This window comes from Zalophus californianus, chromosome 14 (assembly GCF_009762305.2).
Source record: "Zalophus californianus isolate mZalCal1 chromosome 14, mZalCal1.pri.v2, whole genome shotgun sequence".
NCBI lineage: Eukaryota > Metazoa > Chordata > Mammalia > Carnivora > Otariidae > Zalophus > Zalophus californianus.
The window spans coordinates 65633808-65654132 of record NC_045608.1 but is presented as its reverse complement, the minus strand read 5'-3'; the positions used below and the strand labels follow the sequence as shown (position 1 = coordinate 65654132).

The 20325-nt window shown below is 40.6% G+C and overlaps 1 protein-coding gene and 1 long non-coding RNA gene across 11 annotated transcripts in view; one reads left to right on the top strand and one right to left on the bottom strand.

Moving 5' to 3' along the window:
* The window catches only part of SLC14A2 (solute carrier family 14 member 2), a 497483-nt gene that overhangs the window by 421119 nt on the left and 56039 nt on the right, over window positions 1-20325 (bottom strand). For all 10 annotated transcript variants that reach the window (XM_027577555.2, XM_027577562.2, XM_035724077.1 and 7 more), the window contains one exon: window positions 14302-14427. The gene's annotated coding sequence lies outside the window, so the exon portion shown is untranslated. The remainder of the gene's footprint in view (window positions 1-14301; window positions 14428-20325) is intronic.
* On the top strand, window positions 3338-4969 carry LOC113913309. Its single transcript, XR_003517149.1, has 3 exons — window positions 3338-3461; window positions 4333-4424; window positions 4861-4969. It is a non-coding gene; the product is annotated as an uncharacterized LOC113913309 (long non-coding RNA).

The window sequence follows — 20325 nt, the reverse complement described above, 5'->3', positions numbered from 1 at the left end:
AAATCATGAAGCTCTGACCATGCTGGGCACTGGGTTCTAATTCGCAGGTAGAGGGGAGCTATAGAAAGTTCTCTACATGGAGTGTAGAAAATGGCCAAACTCATTTAGCTTTTACCTGATCCACCAAGAAAGCAAGAATTGGAAGGCAGTGAGAAGAATTTATTTATTTATTTATTTATTTATTTATTTATTTATTTATTTATTTATTTATTTATTTAAAAGCCTTGTCTGTGGGAAAAAAATCAGTGGCTTGACTCTCAGGAGATCTATACTGATTATCTGCCTCTCAAATTCTGACTTTTTCTTCAACATTAAACTCCTTAGTTATAAACTTGTGATTTCTGGTCTTCTGGCAGGAGATGACTTCTATGTGTGTTTATCTCCAGCACCTATCTCAGGGCCTAACTCAGCATAGGGGTTTCTAGAGAAGAAATTGATAAATGAATGAACAGTCAGGTCAAGTTATGCATTCCTGAACTTCTTTTATTGGAGATACATGCCTTGTCTGCTTTCTGAAAAGACTATAGGCCAATAATGCACAGAGCAGACATTCAGGAAACATGTGTATGCCAAACCAAACAGTCTTGCTAAAAATTGGAGAATATCCAGACACCAGATTTCAGCAGTTTCCATGATTTCTGCCCTAAGAGATGTGGTGATGGTGGTGAGGGGATGTGTGAGCTGGGAAGCCAGCAGGCCCGCCAGGCCCACTTTCAGCTGTAGAAACCACTGGAGAGGTGGACTGGGCCACACGCTCAGGAGCTGCATGACCATGGAACATCACATGACAGGAGTGCTGGATATGGAAGGGGTGGGGCCTGAGAAATGCAGCATCCGGGAGAGACAGCTGGAGCTGGGCTGAATGCACTGGGCCGTCTCTCTGCAGCCTCCCAAACCATCTGTCAAGGCCTTAAACTCAACACAGTGGTGAATGCTATCGGCTTTCTTATAGAAAAAGGTGAAGGGTGGCATTTTATATCAAGTATGATGAAAGTCAAAGGCAGTCCAATGCTAGGGAATTACCTGTGGGGGACATTCTGGACTTTCGGTTACCCTGCAGGTTAGAGAAGAGTGTCTCTCCATTCCCAACCCACCCCCAACTGAGAGGAGTTGGTGGTGGGGCAGAGACCCTCATGAAAAAACTCCTTTCCATAAGGGGCACTAAAGGGGCTGTGTCCTGAGTTTGTGGCAGTCACTTGCACATGACCTCTATGTCACTGAGCATCTAGAATAGTCCCAGAGATGCTGAAAGAACCCCAAACCACAGCAGGCCTCACATGATGTCAGGAAGGGGAGGGATAGTGTCCTATATGACGGTACAGTCAAGGCAGGTCTCCCAGAATGCATTCCCACAGCTGTTGGTAATAGCTCCACCTCTAGAAAAGTTTCTGACAATTACATTTATTAGGACTCATCCCTACTTAAACTGCTGTCATGGTAACTTGACAATAGATTCTTCAATGACCCTAAATATTTTTCCTTTTTACCAAAATACAATTCAACTTTAAAGAAAATGTAATAATAATAATGATAATAAATCACCCCATATCCTGTCACCCAATACAACCCCTATTGTCACTGCCTTTTATTTTAATGCCTCTAATCAATGACAGATTCTTGTCTTATAGAAGGGACATTCCCAGTGAGAAAATGGAAGTAGAAGAGGAAGAATTCTTCCATCATCTATTTAAAGTGATAGAATCTACTTTAAATGGAGCACAAAGGATCTATTCATACATGAACCTAGAACCTCTTTTTTCCTACAGTGGAATCTGGCCCCAAGCCTTGGGGCAAGTTTTTTGAAATTCAGCAAATTAATTAACACATGCATCTTGTTAAAGCAAGAGCAAGAGAATGTGGCCGACAGAAACCTGGAAACAACAGTACGCGCCCATGAGGATGAAGCCTGGCTTTCAGGACTGGCACTTACATCCCACTGCAGTCTGAGCCTCAGCTGGTTTTCCAATATGCTCTGATCAGTTCTCCACACAAACTGGGATCCAGATAGCCCAGCCTCCCCTCTCTATGCCACCTTTCCTCCCTGGAATCTTCCCCTTCTCTCTGACCATCCAGTGCAGAGGTCACAGTTTAGCTACAGAGCAGCTGTAGAAACCCATTTCTGTCCTTCCTCTATGGGGAGCAAAAAGACAAATTTGTGTTTTCCTCAGACCTCCATCTAGCTGGGGGAGACTGTGTGACCCCTTTCTCATCAATGAGACATAAGAAGTTGCTTTTGTTGGGGAGAGGCTGTCTTGAAAAGCATTTTCTTACCTGCTGGAAGGAGACAGATAGTGCTGGCACCAACCTTTCTCCTTTCCATCTTTCTGCCTTGAATACAGATGTGAAGTCTGGAGGTGCATGGCCTTCTTGTGACAAGAAAGTGATGGCACCTGAGGGCAAGGGCAAAGGAACAGTCTCCCTCCAACTGAGCTGTTGACTGTAGACCAGCAGCCACCCACCTCCTGAGTCTTATTAAAAGAGAAAAATCAACTCCTGTTTATTTAAGTCACTGTAAGTCAGGTTTTTTATTACTTGCAATCAAAAGTATTCTTAACGGATACAACCACCCTCATCAGCCTTCCCTAAGCAATCCAACCTGAGAGTCCATGTATACAGTGGTTACAAACCTGGGTTGTGGAATCAACCCTAGTTTTGAATCCTGGGTCTATCACTGACTAGCCATATGACCTTGATCATGTTACATAATTGCCAGAAGCTTCATTTACTTATCTATAATAGGGGAATCATAGTGGTATGTGCTTCACATAAAGGCTGAGTGAGATAATGCATATAAAATACTTGACACATGACTGTCAGATAAGTGTCAAATAACACTGGTTTTACTAGCAGAGGTGCTGCTATCATCCCTCAGCACCAGCTGAACATTGAGATTTCTGAACTCTTCCTGTGTCCTGCAGCTGGGCTCTCTCCTCCCTTTCACAGGGCCCCATATTTGACTCTGCCTTAAGAAGAGAGAATCCAGAGGAGTCACCCACCCATCTCCCTGGATCTGCCCTCGTGGACTTCCATTTGGGAGCCTGAGTTGGACTTGGATGTGATTAGCTCTCATGGTTGCTATTTGGCTCCAACAACTGATTTGGGGCCTCATTCTACTTTACCCTTCAGCTTCCTTGAAGGAGGAACTTACAGCAGAGAGAGGGAAAGAAGAGAGTTATGACTCCATTTTCCAACCCCCTGCTTCCCAGTGGCCCCAGACACTCTAGCTGTTGCCATGGCAGTGGGCTCCGGAACACCACCACGGCAGCCACTTGGTCTCCCTGGCACTTCAAGGATGGGAAAAATAAATCACTCAAAGAGTCCCTTTCCCTCTTGGGAACTGGGGATTATGCTGAAACTTTATTATTACTTTAAATAAATAAATTACTCCCTGGAGGTCAGATGAAAACATGCTCTTATTAAGTTTTTTGACGAAGGAAAGCAATTGAAGAATAAAATCAAAGGTGACCAAATGGATTGAAGTGGCTCCTCAGAAGCTGACATAATAGCAATTTGTATTTATACTATGCTTCTCATCAAAGAAGCATTTCACAAAGGCTCCGTTTCCCCAGAGTTGCCCCATGGAGCTCGACTCCAACACAGAAGAGCCCAAAGTCTTGGGGGTCTGCCAGCCTCCAAAGCCTAGCCTCAGGTTCTGACCACAGTGGATGACCTCCTGTCTTGACCTCAGGGCCAGCTTAGTTCCAGAGCCCTTCTGGGAACTTCGAGAGGGTGTCTGTGTCTTCACTGGTCAGTGGGAAAGAGAGTGGCTGCCTCCCATGGAAGAACTTCTCATGGAGACAGGTCATGAAAGCCTAATCAGGGGATGGCTGATCACACACACATGTACACACACACACACACACACACACACAAACACATTGAAAACTGCTGGAAATGAGGGGCGCCTGGGTGGCTCAGTCAGTTAAGCATCTGCCTTTGGCTGAGGTCATGATCCTGGAGTCCTGGCATGGAACCCTGCTTCAGACTCCCTTGCTGCTCAAGGGGGGACCCTGCTTCTCCCTCTCCCTCTGCCCTCCCCCCTGCTTGTGCTCTCTCTAATAAATAAAATCTTTAAACAAAACAAAACAAAACAAAAAACTGCTGGAAATAAGACCCTATCTGAGGTTGAGTTTCCTCCCCGACTATCCATTAGCAAAGACCAGGATTTTTTATTGTGTTTGGTTTTCCCCAAGTATTGCAGACATGCAGGCCAGTGATAAAAGATTTTTTCTTTTCTTGTATTCTAGATGACAGACAAGACATCTGCATATATATATTGAAAAAGTAGAATATTTATCAAAGGATTGTCTTTTATGTGTCTTTTCTCCACAGTGCTTGGTACCTGGTAGGGGTTAAGTAAGTACCCTTCAATGAAATAACTGCACAGGAGAATTGATGAAGAACAAGGGTGGATCAACGTGATGGTAAGTGAAAGTTTCCAGGTAGGAGTGATTACTCTGCCTGAGCAGTTAGATAAGATTTCACTCCTCAATCACAAAAGCAATCTGAAAAATATAGCTACTATTTATTGAACGTTTACTCCTTGGCACTGTTGCAGAATCCGATACATTTTTAAAAGAATTTTCACCATAACCATTCTCATAACACCACCTTACAGATGAGGAGACTAATCTCGGAGAAGTCGTGATTTGTCCATGGACTTGGTAAGGCTGGGTTGGGGCCCAGTTCTACCTGGCTCCAAACCCGTGCTCCTCCTCAGCACCTCCTATCTCCCTCCACCCATGGTCTTGCCTCATCTTTCCACCACAATGTCCAAATCCATACTTGTTCCATGGAAACTCCACACTTGGAATGCCTTCTTCCTATTTTATTTAGCAAAATTCTGTATTTTTTTTTCAGTCAACCCTACTCCAAAAGCTTCCAGGATCCAGACTATGTCCCAGCATAGACACCAAGTAAATACTCTATCAAAGAAGGCAGAGGAGAGATCCCACATTGATTAACAAAGGTCTGTATATTCTGTGTAATAACAAGTAACTCCTACCACCTAGAGCAGGGCGGTTTCCCATCCTGAACTTCCAACCTCTGTGACCCCACATGCACAGTGCCGGTGAGCTTCCTGCAGTCAGAGGCCAGAGTCTTAAGTCTCAGCTCCATCAGCTCCTATCTCTGTGACCTTAGACAGGTCAGTGAGCATCTCTGAGCATTATTATCCTCATTTGGAAACATGGAGATAATAATATAGAACCCACCTCACAGGGCTACTAGAAGGATTAAATGAAATATTAACTACTAAAGCCTCAGCACTACTTGGCACACAGTCACATTGGTCATGACTGTTGGTGAGGAGCAGTGTGTTGCTAGAAATGGCAACCCGACATGCTCCTCATATGGTATTAGCCTTGCTGAATTGGCTGAGGCCCTGCGAGGCACCAAGAGGGAAGTAAAGGCTTTTCAGTGACCATCAGCTGAGTGTAATTAGTGAGTCCCAGGACATACACTTGCACTGTTCGAGCCTCATAAATGGTGGCTTCCCATGAATAGGCCCAACTCCTAGGGAGGTTGATCCCCAGCAGGTGACTTAAGAAGTGTCAAACAACAGGATAAAAATGGTCTGGAATATTTAAAAGAGATAGTGTGCAGTGATATTCAGAAGGGCAGCTTGTGACCTCTGCAGGCCTAAGTGACTCTGAGATAAACACTTACCCACCTCCTCCTTCTTGCTCACCCCACCCCCTCTAGCTGGTGCCCAACAACCACATCTGTGCCCTGGCTCCTTGCCTTTGTCTATGTTAATCACAACCATCCTTACATCCCAGTTGAAATCCCATCATTCCATGAAGCTTTTCTCATCACTGCAGTACAAATGCCCCTCTCCTTCCCCTGAGCCCTTAAATCAGAACTGTCTGTATCTCTCACATGTCAGTTTCAGTATGGTGACCTTGCACTAATGTTCCATTGTTCACATTTAAGCCTTGATGATTAGTCTGCAGTTCTTCATGGATAGGACCCATGCCAAATACAGACCTTTGCATTCCAAAACCGAGGTCAGTACTGAGGCCAGATGTAGCCGATAACCAGTTTTCAAGCTACATACTTGTTGGACAGAAAGATAAGCAGCAACTAACTGACCTGGCAGGGCCATAAGACAAATGCTTTCATTTGAAATAAATAAACTGAGAACAAAGAGGAGATGTTCCTGGACCAGAGTCACAGTTAGTATCAGAGCCCAGGCTAGTGTTTCTCTATTCAGGTTATGGAAAGTGTTAAGCTTTATAAGAGAGAACCCAAACCAAATTATGCCTCTCACCTTCTCCATTTTCCCTTTTATACCTTTATCTTAATGGAAGATTTGACTTTTGTTGTTTAATTGGAAACACAGTCAAAAATGTATGCTCACTTTTGATCCACTGTGGGTCTTCCAAACTCTGCTATTTTGAAGACATGGACTCTCTAGCCTCAATTTCTACACTCCACTCTACCCTGCTGAAATACTTACTGTCCCCACAAAGCTCCCACACAAGGCTTTGCCCATCTTCCCCATGCCTCACTCCACTTGGCTAGCCTTCTCCTTCCTTAAGACTTATTTTCAAGTCCTATGTGACGTCTTCACCAATGCTCCCAAGACTGGGGTATTCGCTACCAAGTGCTGCCCTATTTCTTTGGGAGAACTTCTCCTCCCATCCTGTTCATTCCTAAAATATGTTCCACATGTGGGCTGCCTCTTGATAAGACCCTGCTTGACCTGTCATGGGGAAAGATGCATTTGAAAGAGCATGTCAGTGACTGACCAGGCAGTGGGCACCAGACGAACCTGGACCAATCAAAATGGCTCACTGTTGTGGCCACACTGATTCGTCCACAGAAGACTACTTGATGCAAAATAAGTCAAGCAGAGGCTCTCTCCAGGATGTTTCAAGCTTAAGCTGCTAGGAAGGCACTTACTTTCCTCTCAAATAATGCACTAAAGAGAGGTCAGAGGGGCTGGAAGCCATGGTTCTTTCTTACTGGAGAAGTCAATTCTGGAATGATGAAGCAGACTGAGAAAGAAGAGCGAAGACAAGATTTAGAAGAAGAGAATCTTGGCCATGTTTGATCCCTTATGTTCCCAGTATAGCTCTCACCCTGCCAGTTAGATGGTTTGATCAAATAACTGTATTATAGGGCTGATGAGCCCTCTCCCAAATTCATACGCTGAATCCCTAGTACCTCCAGTGAAGGTGGCCATTCAACTAAGATCAGGTGGCTTCCTTTAAACATGATTGGATCACACTTTTTCTTTTCCTGGGGCATTTTCCCAACTTCTAAATCAGCTACTTGCTTACTCCCAGGAAGGGGCTTTTCTTAGCCCTATTAAGAATAACTTTACCGGGTCAAAATCAATAGCACTCTTTTATTTCATCTAATAATATCTGAATTCTAGGTTAGGCCACCATTCATTCACCAAATATCTACTGCATGCCTACTAGTCATCGAAAACAGAGTAGCCTGATCACAGTAGCTTAGGTTCCTACAGAACATCTATCATTGAGCTTACATTCAATGTCTTAACCTTCTACAAGTGTCAGCCTTGGGGACTACTTCTTGAACCTTCAAAAGCTTTATGGTCTATTTACACTTGATGGTGTTTGTTGGTTGTTTTCCCTGCTACAGTCCTCATGTACTGCTTGCTGCCTGCTTGCTCCATTCCATTGCAGGGATGCTCTTTCTCCAAAAATACAGTTTCTGAATGCATTTTCCTGCCTCCCCATACGTCAATAAACCCCTTGCTTGTTTAAGAGTAAACTAAAGGTGTTTACTCAGGAAAATTCAGCAAAAAGATGTTAGAAATAAACAATGAGAAATTTATTAAGCTACAAAAAGGCTTTAGTAACTGGTATTTGAGGTTTTCAGAGGTGTGAAAACAGAAAATAGAATTTTTTTTTAAGTTCTCTTTGCTCTTTCAAATGCATCTTTCCCCATGAGTCTCACGTAGCTCCCTTAATAGTTCATCCATGGCTTTGAAAATCTCCTTCCACCTTTCACCTCCTCTTGTCCTCACTAGACTGTACCACTTGTGAAAACCACAACTAAATCTCAGTTCTTTGTGGTGAACATGCTTGTAACAAATAACTGCCTCTATGTATTTTTTGTTGCACTTATCGAAAGGCTATACCAAAAAAAATGTGATTTTAAAGACTTTTATTTAAATAAAATTTTACATATTTATTTATTTAAATAAATAATTTTATTTAAACAGCATTGCTAGGTCTTCCACAAAAATGCAGACAAAAAATATTAAAATTATTTACCACATCTATCTTTCAATGTTCTTTATGTGGACACAAGATACATTCTTGAGTTGAGCTAAAGGATTTTTAAAATAAATAACAAATGAATTCTCTGACTATGAATCTAAGTGCCTTTGTCCTAATTAAGGGACAACAGGAGAATTTAGTTGTGTGTGTGTCACAATCCCCTCAGCTCAGGGCTCTGAAAGAATTTCAGATGTTCTCAGTCTTATCTTCTTAAAGATTTTACCTTATTTTAATCCAGGGTATTTTTAAGTATTACAAAAATAACTAAAAAAGGATTCTGAGTTCAGATATGCTTGTAAAATGCTAGATAGAATAGAGGGGTTTTTTGTTTGTTTGTTTGTTTGTTTTTGTTCATTTTGTTTTGTTTTGTTTTCTAAGTGTCAAGATTTCCTCAGAGATTTTAAAATGCTTGCATACCCTGAGGACCCACAAGGGGTGCCACCGGAAGCAATGCTCACAAATTTATTTGACCTCTCATACCCACTTTGTGCAAAAAATCTTTTAGGATTAGCAGTCTACAGAATATCAGTATGATGTTTCTACTCATTGCAAGTGACTTACAGAAGAAAGAAACCCTGAAGGTCTAACACAAAAACATTTTTATTTTCTTTTAAAAATTCAAGCTACTATTCTACTTGACTTTAAAACTACTTATTCCTTTAGAGCAAGTGCTAATTTTGGTGTTACCACATGGCATATTCTTTTTTAAAAAGTCTGTATTTAAACCCTTTAATCAAATAATCAAAAGCTTCATTATAGAGAGAGAATCAAGTCATCAAAAAACACTCATCAGAAGGTAATGAGCTGTATCTTTGCCACAAACTTTAGGTGATGGGCACACAAAATGGTCTATCCATCCAATGGAATAGTACTCAGCCTTAAAAAAAAGAAGGAAATTCTGACGCCCTACAACATGGATGAGCCTGGAACACAGGCTGCAAAAATTAAATAAGCCAGACACAAAAGGACAAATATTGTATGATTCTACTTATGTGATATACCTAGAATAGGCAAATCTATAGAGATATAAAGTAGAGTGGTGGTTGCTAGGGGCTTCGGGAGGGAGGGAATGGGAAGTTATGGTCTAATAAGTATAGAGTTTCAATCCGGGAAGATGAAACAGTTCTGGAGACAGATGAGGTGATGGTGGCACAACAATGTGAATGTACTTAAAGCCACTTAACTGCACACTTAAAAATGATGAAAATGGTAAATTTCATAATAAAAAAGTAACAGTTTGAGGTGACCAACATATGGAAATCCCATAAATAAGAAGGGTAGGACATTAAGAAGAGAAAGGAGAACCTGAGTAATTGGTATTTGAAGAATATTTAAAGTAAATCTCTGTCCATATTTTTTAAAAAACATTTTTCTTTAATATAGGGAGTAAGGCAACACAGCAATTTTGAAATGGGAAACTAAGGAAAAAATAATTTAAAAGTCCTCAGTTCTTAATATATTAAATTTAAATATATATGGGGGCCTAATATATACATATACATATATATATATGCACAGGGCTAAGTAATATTATAGATACAAACACAAAAAGGTTTTATCCTTGTTCTCAGGTAATTTATAATCTCAGAGTAAGACTCACCCATGAGTAACCAGAAGTTAACACTATGCTAAGAGAACTCTGCGAGTACCAGGAAAGGACACGGCAAGTTTGATTGGGGATCCATTTCCTGTTCTTCACACCTATGCTCATTCTCCCAGCATTGAGATTTAGATCCAGATCCACGGCCTCTGAGAAGCCACTGGTCATTGTTTTAACCCACTGTGGTCCGACTTTTGAACTCTTGCTGTGATCACACTCGAGTAACCATTCAGAGCCTTGCCCTTTTCTCTCAATGGTTTTAGGGAGACATTGCAATGTGGTTGATATATATTTTTATGCATTTTTCATGTGTTCTCCCCTGTTTGGTTAGAGGCATCCATTGCTTTGGGGATGATTAAAATTGCTAAAATAGGAATGAAAGGGAACAGAGGAAAATGGTGTTTTGAGTCCATAATGTAAGACAGTTTTAAAAGCCAGGTATGGTTAGGAGAGAAAGGATTTTCTAAATTTCAGAAGTTCCCCTTTTCAGATCAGAAGCCAAGCCTGGCAAACTCCATAGTAGAATTTTACCCTAACTCACAGTGCAGAGAATGAAGACAACAGGGAAGTTTCTACCAGGTAAGATGAGGAGAAAGCATTCAGGCAAGAAGGAAGATACTTTTGTTTATACCCCCAGCGTAAGAATATCATCAGGTTTTCTGAGACTCAAAGGCCTGGACTTTCTTGGGTCTTGACCAAAGGTGGGAAGTTAGTTCACTGAAACAGCAGACTCTACAGACCAAGGCCTTCTAGAACACTCAGGCTGCTATTCTGCCCATCTGCACCCAAGAGGCTTAGAGTTTGAGAAAGAAAGCTCTGATTTCACATTCCATAGGCAAAATTTGAGTTTCCATATGCCTCTCTAGGGGCAGGAGCAGACACAGACTTACTGAGACCCTGTAACACTAGATTAGATGAGAAAGATAAAAAAATTCATGGGCACCTGGGTGTCTCAGTAGGTTAAGTGTCTGCCTTCGGCTCAGGTCATGATCCCAGGGTCCTGGGATTGAGTCCCACATCGGGCTCACTGTTCTGCAGGGAACCTGCTTCTCCCTCTAATTCTGCCTCTCTCATGAATAAATAAATAAAATCTTAAAAAAAATTCAGGGACCACTCCAACATGGATATATTTGATGACTGTCTATTTTGATGGTGTGAGTAAGAGCACAATACCCATAAAAAAGCAGGTGAGATTCTTCATGTGGGAAGCTACCAGCATAAAGTGTTCAGGGACCAGAGCAGACCAATCTCACCCTGGTGGACAACAGGGAGGACAGTGTATAGGAAACTCCTCCTCACCCCCAGAGGGTGTGTCAGCTTTCCTTGCATGCATCCCTCCACCCTGAGGAAGGGACACAGAGGTGCTTCTTGTGAAAGGGGAAATATCCCCGATAGAGCATTTATAGTTCAAATTCACTATCTGTCCCAATTAGACCCAATTACACCTAAGAAAATATTTGAAATGAAGAAGATTGAATCACCTTTAATGGGAAAATTTAAATCCACCCTGCCACAATGGGCAGGACTGAGAACAGGTGTAGAAAGGAAATGTATTCTTTTATTTTTTGACCCATTTTACTTAGAATATGTAAATGATAATCTCTTTTCACATGTTTAACACAACAAGTAGACTACTGTGTCCTGGAGATCTGTGGAATGCTTTATGCTATATAGCCAATAGGTGTCCCTAAAATGTACTTATGAAGAAATGAAAGGAAAACAACATAGATTTCATTCTTCCCCGCCTCTCATTCCACCAGTCAAGATAAATTATAAAACAGAGAGATTTAAAAAAAAATAATAATGTAAGAGAAATCAGAGAGAGAGAGTTCTGGAAAAAGAACTGGCATTCGGAAAGTCACAGGGTTTAGTCCTTGGAATATTAATACTGCTGGCCACAGACAGTCTTCCTGCCAAGGTTTCTGTCAATAAGCTGAGGTAAATATCTATCTGGACCAGTAAGTTCCACAAAAGTAATAAGCAAAGTTTTCAATCCTCAAAAATATTTGAACATCTCTCTCTCTCTCTTACAGAGAAAAAACCCTGAAACTTCTCATAAATGGATTATTTCCCTTGGGGAACTAATATCCTCTCCGGGGTCAAACTTGCATCCTCCTGAAGATTTGGTGAAGCAACACTCTTGAGAAGTGTCTTTTTTTTTTTTCTTTTTACTTTCTTATTCTCTTACCTTAAAATTCACTTGGCTTTAAGAAGTCACTGAATATACATTCTTGTAATTGGAGCTTTCAGTAGGAGAGAAACTAGGGCAAACTTTAGACAAAGCAAAGACAATCTTAAAAGTTGGCAACCAGGCCAGGGAAGTCTTAATGAGAAAGTTAACAGACTGGCTAGTTTTTCCTTGGTGCACATGATGAGGTGTGCAAAGCTATTAACAACAGAATTCTGCAAAAGGCAGTGTGGAAAGCAGGTGGATATTGATTCTGTCTAAAGCTCATAAATAATTAAAGAGGAAATTGTAGTTTAAAGATACAGACATTACTTTTTTTTTTTTTTTTGCCTGGCACAGTGGTATTCAGTAACTCACTATATTCAGTATCCTATAAAACATATCCTTCTCATCCTTTAAAAAACCACTCAAATTTCATCTCATTCATAAAGTCTTCCCTGACCATCTCCAACCACTCCCTTCTCTGAACTCGAAGAGCATTTATTGCTTCTGGCAGTCACTGGGCATAAGCTGTTAGGTATCTCCCCCACCCCCCGCCTTAAACAAACATGGTCCAATAGAGAATAAAATCCTCCAGCATAGGGATCGCATTAAATTCCTCTTATTATCCCTAGTACCTAGCCTGGAGCCTGATCACAGACCATAAGAGTTCAATAAATGTTTGTTGTTAATGATGATGTGTTGTAGATGCATCTGCAACATAATCTGGATAAACACAATACAGGAAAAGTGCAAATCATCATCTAACGAACATGCAGGCCAAGAAATCAATAGGAGAGAGCTGTCTGGGCTCCAAGTGAAAGACAAAGTAATGCCCTTCTCCCTGGCCCAACATCCAACATGGTGATGGATTGTGCTACATAAAATTATTGATAAAGACCGATGTAGTCACAATGATTTCTAAATAGTAGCAAGAAATATAAGATACAAAATGTGACATTACAACAAAGGCAGCAGAACTGAGAGGCCATACACGGAGAAACAGATTCCCTTGATGAAGAACTTTGTAAATAAGTAACTTGGAGCATAATGAAAGCATGGCATTTTCATTTCCTCCCTTCTCTATCTCCCCAGCCCAGGGACTGAGGTGCTGATTTCTCACAAGATACTTCGAATGAGTGTCATTTGCCCCGAAACAAAAGGAGCAGGAAAGCAAACTTGGGCATTCAACCTTTGCCAAAACAAACCCAACCCTTCAAATGAGTTATGTTCTTACAAGAGGAGTCAGGTTGAGTAAATTCATACAACCCTAATTTACATACACAAGGAGAGTCAATCAATCCACTTACCTCTTGTCTTCTTCTACAAGATTTGGATAGTTAGGAGCAGAAAGTTTGGGCCAAATCTGTTGCAGCAGTGAACCTCACCTTACCTTTCTCTGTCACTCTTTGTCTCTTGTTTTTCTACTTACACCCTTCCTTTTATCCTGATGGTGGGGGACCCTTAGGCAGAAGGCTCTCTACCATTGTTATTGAATATATATGTAACATACTCAGTGCCAACATTGGTCTAACTGATGCAGCAGTGAAAAGATTAATCAAGCCAACCCAAATGTCCCTGGGCTCTGGGCAGAGATCTGGAGCAAGGTGGGAGAAAGGGAAAAGCAAGTGGGGGCCACAAATTGATGTTCTACCCACAGACTGCATATGGTTTATTGCTATATGGACAACTGGAACAAAGATAATTAATTTTAACTGATCACTTCAATGCAACATTGATAATAATTTGAATGATTTTTAATAACATTTACTAATTCTTTGGCTTAATTAACCAACCAACAAGATTTGAATGAATGCATTTACTACTCTTCACCTCATCCACTACCATGTTTCTCAGTCACCTTTAAAATTCTGAATGGGTTAAAGAACTTGCAAAATTAATTGTCTATATAGACACAGCTCTAAAAATGGCCTCATTTTCCTTCACTACTACTGATCATTTTTGTGCATTAAATACACTAGCTAAAGGCAATGAAGACTGAATTCCATGGGTTAATCAATGTGTAGCAGTAACAATTTCTATAGCCAACTTGGCTTCCTTCACAGCCAAAGGAGGACCAAAACCATTTCATCTCTTTGAAATAATTGGCCTGTGGTATCTTTTTGTGAGCCAAAGTTCTTATTGAAATAAAGAAATAATTACACATGTATAATGTATTCCTATATTTAGTGAATGCAGGAAGCTTTCATTATAAGACACAGAGTTTTCCTTCTAGATCCTGAAGACATGGCCTTAGAAATGATTCATGTACTCACGGTCATTCAAGTCCTATTGACAGTGGATGGAGGTGCTCCAAGTCTTTTCTTTGTAGATGGAGGTGGAAATATTTCAATAGGATGTACTCGTGTCCAAAAACACCCAGGAAGAAAACTGGAAGGAGCCTAAATAGAAATACAGAGGAGCTCATTTAGGATGGTTGGTTTTTTAGGATGATGGAGGTAGCATGCAAAATGGTGAGTTGGAGCAATGGCTGCAGCCAGCACAAGGAGGCACTGTGGGGCAGAAAGTGGGATTCCCCACTAGATGGCGCTAGGACACATCTGTGGCACCCATGGGTAGTACTACCAAAGCAGAGCAGAGGGATAGGAACAGCTCTCACACCTTTGTATGGAGTGCCATATGGATTAAAGTGAGTATATGTTGGTATTTCATACCTTGTTAAGTTTGATCTTATATTGAAGGTATACCTGGGATGGCACTTGTATAGGTTCTTATGAGTACGATTTCATACATGGATATGAATATGTGGGTATGAACACCTATATACACAGAAAAATATTAGGTTATATAGATAAGGATTGATATGCGTATAGATATAGATTGGAGGGTATTATTACAATAAATGGAAAACATGTTGGAGAAAGAAGACTATCTTCTATTGAACATGTACTGTGTGCCAAGCTCTTCAGTGTACTTTCTCATTTAAATGTGACAATACGGGGCGCCTGGGTGGCTCAGTCGGTTGGGCATCTGCCTTCGGCTCAGGTCATGATCCCAGGGTCCTGGGATTGAGGCCCGCATCGGGCTCCCTGCTCTGCGGGAAGCCTGCTTCTCCCTCTCCCACTCCCAATGCTTGTGTTCCCTCTCTCATTGTCTGTCAAATAAATAAATAAAATCTTAAAAAAAAAACAAATGTGACAATAGCTGTAAAAAGTGGCTATTATTACCTCCATGTTCACCAAAGAGGGAAGTTCACGAACTTCATACAGATTAAGGAACTTGCTCAAGGTTACACAGCTGAGAAACTGCAGGGCCTGGATTAAAATCCACGTCTGCTTAGCTTCAAACTTTAACGCAGTCTTCAAAACCATAATACAGTCATGCTTCACATCACATAGACTTGCAACAGGTTCTTGCAATGTGCAAATTAACTCCAGGGAATATGGCTTGTGGTATGTTTGCACAAACAATACAGACATGTGCATTACACACAATTACAATAATATATATGCAAAAGTTTGGTCTATGTTGGATTACAAATATATATATATATATATATATATATATATATATATAAAAAGTTAAATAAATACCACATTCCACTTTCCCCCTTTTTACCCCAAGATAATTACTGAAGAACCCCATCATAAGAAAATACATAAGAATGAATTTCAATATGTGAGCCAATTAAAATGAGTCACTTAAAAGAATATTAAGCTTATTTTAAAGAGGATATATCAAATCCACATGCATACATAATGGAATACATTCACTATTTGCCACAAAATACATTAGCATTGAGGTGACAATATGAGTTCCATCAACACTGCCTCTTTATGTTGTAGAAAAGCCATTTCCACTGAGGTGGTTAGAGCACACCTTAACTCAACCCACTCAACTATGGTGCCTTGTCATTGAAGACTTGTAGCCTTTGGGCACAAGACTTGCAATCTTTTTTTTTTTTCTTGTCCAGAAAGCGTGTTGTTCTATAAATTATGTTTCTGTGAGACAGATTAAAGAATGTAGTGGGCATACTGAGCATTTAGCACAGTGTTAGGCAAATAGTGAGTAAAAAGTCAACAATGAATAAAATTCAACAACGGTGGTTATAAGAACTATAAGAAGAAGAAAGAAGAGGAAGCAGAGGAGGGGGAGCTGAAGGAAGGGAAGGAGACTGAGGAGGAGAGAAAAGTTAAGAAGAAGGAAGAGGACAAGGAGAAGAGGAAGAAGGTGGAATTACAGCCAGAGATAAGGATCAAAGTGACAATTTCTAGTTCTTGTTTTTTTAGTGTCAGAACTTCTTCCAAAGGTACAAAAATACCATCCGAAACAACATGGAATGATAAATATATGTCCTGCACCCTGAAAATTATTCTATTCTTCATTTTAGGCTTTGCACAATTTTCCTTTTTTTGCCTAAGATTGGTTACCTTTTCTGCAGGCTAAAGAAGAATGTCATGAGAACTGAGCTCCTGGTTCAGACTGTGGGCTTGAAAGGGAGGAGAAAGGCAAGAAGCATGTTGTTAGCTTGTACTCTGGGCACATGGAAAATACTTTGGTTGTGTTATTTACAAATGGACTATCTGGCAGTGTGGTAAAGGTTAACTTTGGCGCTCTGAAACCAGAAGGAAGATGCGGAAGCTCCTTCTAGAGAAAAAATGAAATAGATGATTTCTCTGGTGTTTCTGATCTCTAATTAATAGTATCTGAAAGGAGAAATCACGACCCAGGCAAAGGGGAAGAAAGGAAAATATTTTCAGTTACCTTCAAAAGTAAAATTCCATTTGGTAATTTTCCTAAGTAGATTTCTGTCATATCAGGCCTCAGTTTTTGTGTCTTTCCTTTGTGTCGGGGAATGCTGGGAACTGAGTTGGTAATGCATTAATAGCAATAATAAAGGCTAACATTTATTGAGCATTACTATATGCAGAGCACTGTTTTTCACACTTTCTATCATTTATACTCAGCGTAATCCCATAAAGTAGGTATCCTACTATAGATGAGAAATAGGCTCTGGAAATTTAAATAATTTGGCTAGTCACACAGGCAGTGGTTGGCAGAGCTAAGTCAAACCAAGGACATGCTGAAAGCAAAGCCATCCGTGGTCTACCATGCTATGCATACAAGATGCCTGCTTCAGTAACTCACACACAGGAGGCATACAATAATGCCCCCCTTTGCTTTCTTCAAAGGAGTTACTGCCCTTGGATTGTTACTTCTTTCAATAAAGTTATTTTTATCTGTACACAGGTTGAGATAATGCCATATGTGGACAGTGACATTAACTTTGATCTGGGGGTCTGAAATATTCACTTTCTCCTGGATGTTTCTCTTTTGCTGATTCTAGATCTTAGCATAAAAGCATAGCATCCTTCCTTGGGCTTAAGAAGCCATGAGATGGCCAACAGTCAGATGTTATCTCCATGGATACTTGAGGAGGTGAGACATGCAGTGATGAGAGGGAAGACATCTGACTCCCCGAGGAGTCATACCACTCTGACACACACTTATATAATCATGTGAGATACATAAATTTTTTAAATTACGGGAGAAACCCAAAGCTTAACCTTGTCTCCAGCAGATAATTTTCTGACCTATTAGAGGACTATAGCAAATTGGATCAGGAGCACGGGACATGGTGGCCACTAATTAGTTATTGCCACAACAGGAGGACATGCCCATCAACTATAGTCCTTGTTCAAGGAATGACTGTTTCAACTCTTACCGTGCGGTCCCCTTTTATCTTCCTAAACCCCAAACTAGGATAGCAAGATGAGTGAGGAAATTGAGGCCCACAGATGGCCAAGGTCACACAATTAGTCTACAAGTGAATGAGAATCTAGGTTTTTCACCTCCCAGTCAAAAATAATCTTTGATTCAAGGCCACAAATATTGGAAGATGGCTTGCTGGGGAAATAAAGAAGTATCCTAATTAGTCAGATGTGTCTGGGAAATGTGGCATACTCTACCATCTTTTCAGAATGTGAAATGTACATTATGCACATGGAAGTCTCTCATAAATCTATACATCTTGAGCAGGTTTTTTTTTTTTTTAAATACCCGTTAATATCCAGAGGCACTAGTATTTCTCCAAGCCCATTTTAAGGAATAACATCTCAAAGCAATTCAGAAAAGTTCTGGAAATGCTTCTTATTGGGAATCATAGTACAAATAATAATTACAATAATTGCCTTTTATTGGTATTTCTATGTGCATACTATCTCTCCTCAGAATACCACTGTATCTTTGTAGCAGGTCTTTCCAGTCCCTAACTTTTCCTGTCTGACGGATCCTCTATGTTCCTACTAGATCTGCCTTCCCCAAATACACTTTTGCTATGCCTTTCTCACCCCTCTATCTGTGACCCTCTAAAACCTGACTTCTCAGTCTGGCATTTCAATCTCTCTGCTCTGCTTTCCAAGATGAGCCCTTTGGTTTAATCAACCAACTCACTCTCTGATCCCTACACAGGGCACAAGCTTACTCACTTCCCCCATGCTTGTGTTCTCTCCTCTGCCCACATGTGTAGGTGTGTCTGTCCATAAATTGCAGGTTCCTCTGAGAGCAGAGGTGGTTACCTGCTCAACACTGCTCCCCTCACAAGACCTGGCCCCGTGTCTTACACCAAGGATGCTGGAACAACTCTGACCATCCACCTGCACTGCCTTCACCACCCATCTATGACTCTCAAAAATTAATGTCTGCAAGCAGGGTCACATTTGATGACCTGACACTCAGTGACTCATGTGGTGTTATTTTTAAGCTTAACTGTGGTGACAAAGCTTTACTATTAAAGAAGTTAGAAATACCTAAAAGAATTGCAATTTTGAGGGAAAAAAGCAACATACATTTTAGTTCTGTCTTTTTAAAAAAATCATTGAAATTCTAGACCTTCGAGCCCCAGTTTTTGTGTTGGTTTTAAGAATAGGTCCATAGGTGCCCATGGGGCTGTGTCAAGGACATACTGCAAGTGGTTCCACCTCTACTTTATAAAGTAACTATTTGCAGAGGGATCAATGAATATGAAGGCAGAGAGGCTGAGACAGAAGGACAATCAATAGTCAAAAGATCTGGCTTTGGGTTCTGGCTTTATGGATGACTCCTGAGTGACCTTGGGAAAAGTGACTTAACCTCCCTGGGCAGCACTTACCTCGACTGTAAAAAAGGAAGTCTAATATTTAAACTCATGGGGTTATTGTGGGAATTAACTGTGGTAATTGCTGTAAAATGCCTTGTAAATTATAAGGAGCTCTGAAAATGTTAGTTACTGTTAAGGAAACATTCTGGGCATCTCCAGGTTTATTTGTTTGTCTGGGTCAGTCAATACTAGAGGTATTTCCAACTGCCCCAGATAATTTCTATTATGAAACATGGGATTCTTTTATGTCTGTGTGACCACTCCATGTTCTAGTTCCAACTCTGCTCATATTTACATTTAGCTGAGTTAATTTCTTAACAAAAATTCTTCTCTTTACTGTTTGAAGACTTTTGCCATTAGTAACCTGATGAAATATGCTGAGTCCAAGCTTGGACTTTCAACTACACACACACCCCATCAGGTTTCTTTTCCTTTCTTCCTTCCTTTCATTCCTTCCTTCCCTCCTCCTTTTCCTCTTCTCTCCTCCATGCCTTCATCTCTTCCTTTTTTTCTTCCTTTCTTCCAGTGAGAGTCTAGAAATACTCACATCAGAAAATGCTACATGACCAGAGTGACTATATTTTACTTCTCCCCTGCCTGAGTCTACATGAAACACTTGTAAAGCCTCACCATTTTCTCCAGAGCCTTCAGACAGGCTCTAGTCAGACATAGGTAAAATGTACCTAACTGTGTGTTATTTACCAATTAGGTCCCAGAGCAGACTATAAAGTTAATGCATAATCTACTATCCAAGACCCTTGATTACTGAAGAGCATCCCTCAGGCATTCTGCAGCCTATAGGGGTAATACATTTTCTATATTATACGATGGGAATTATTGGCTCACTGGACCAGAACACTCTCAGAATCCATGTAAAGACCCTTATTTTCACAATGGATTGAAAAGCCAATAGACTCTGGTTTCCTGCATATTCACAGTTTGCAGATTATTGATCTGATAATGAGCCTACTCAGCATCCTCTGGGTATCCTTAGCTCAATGTATGTGCAACCCCCCTTCATGAGGCCTGAGTCACACAACTCCCCAAACCAGCACCTGCACAGCACCTGTTTATGGTGCTCAACTGCTCAGATGACATTTGTCTTTAAAGTGTAGTATTTCAGCCTTCCTTAAAAATACAAGGTCAAGGAAAGTAATACTCCCTAGAAAATTATAAGTAAATTGCCATAGGCACTAAATTA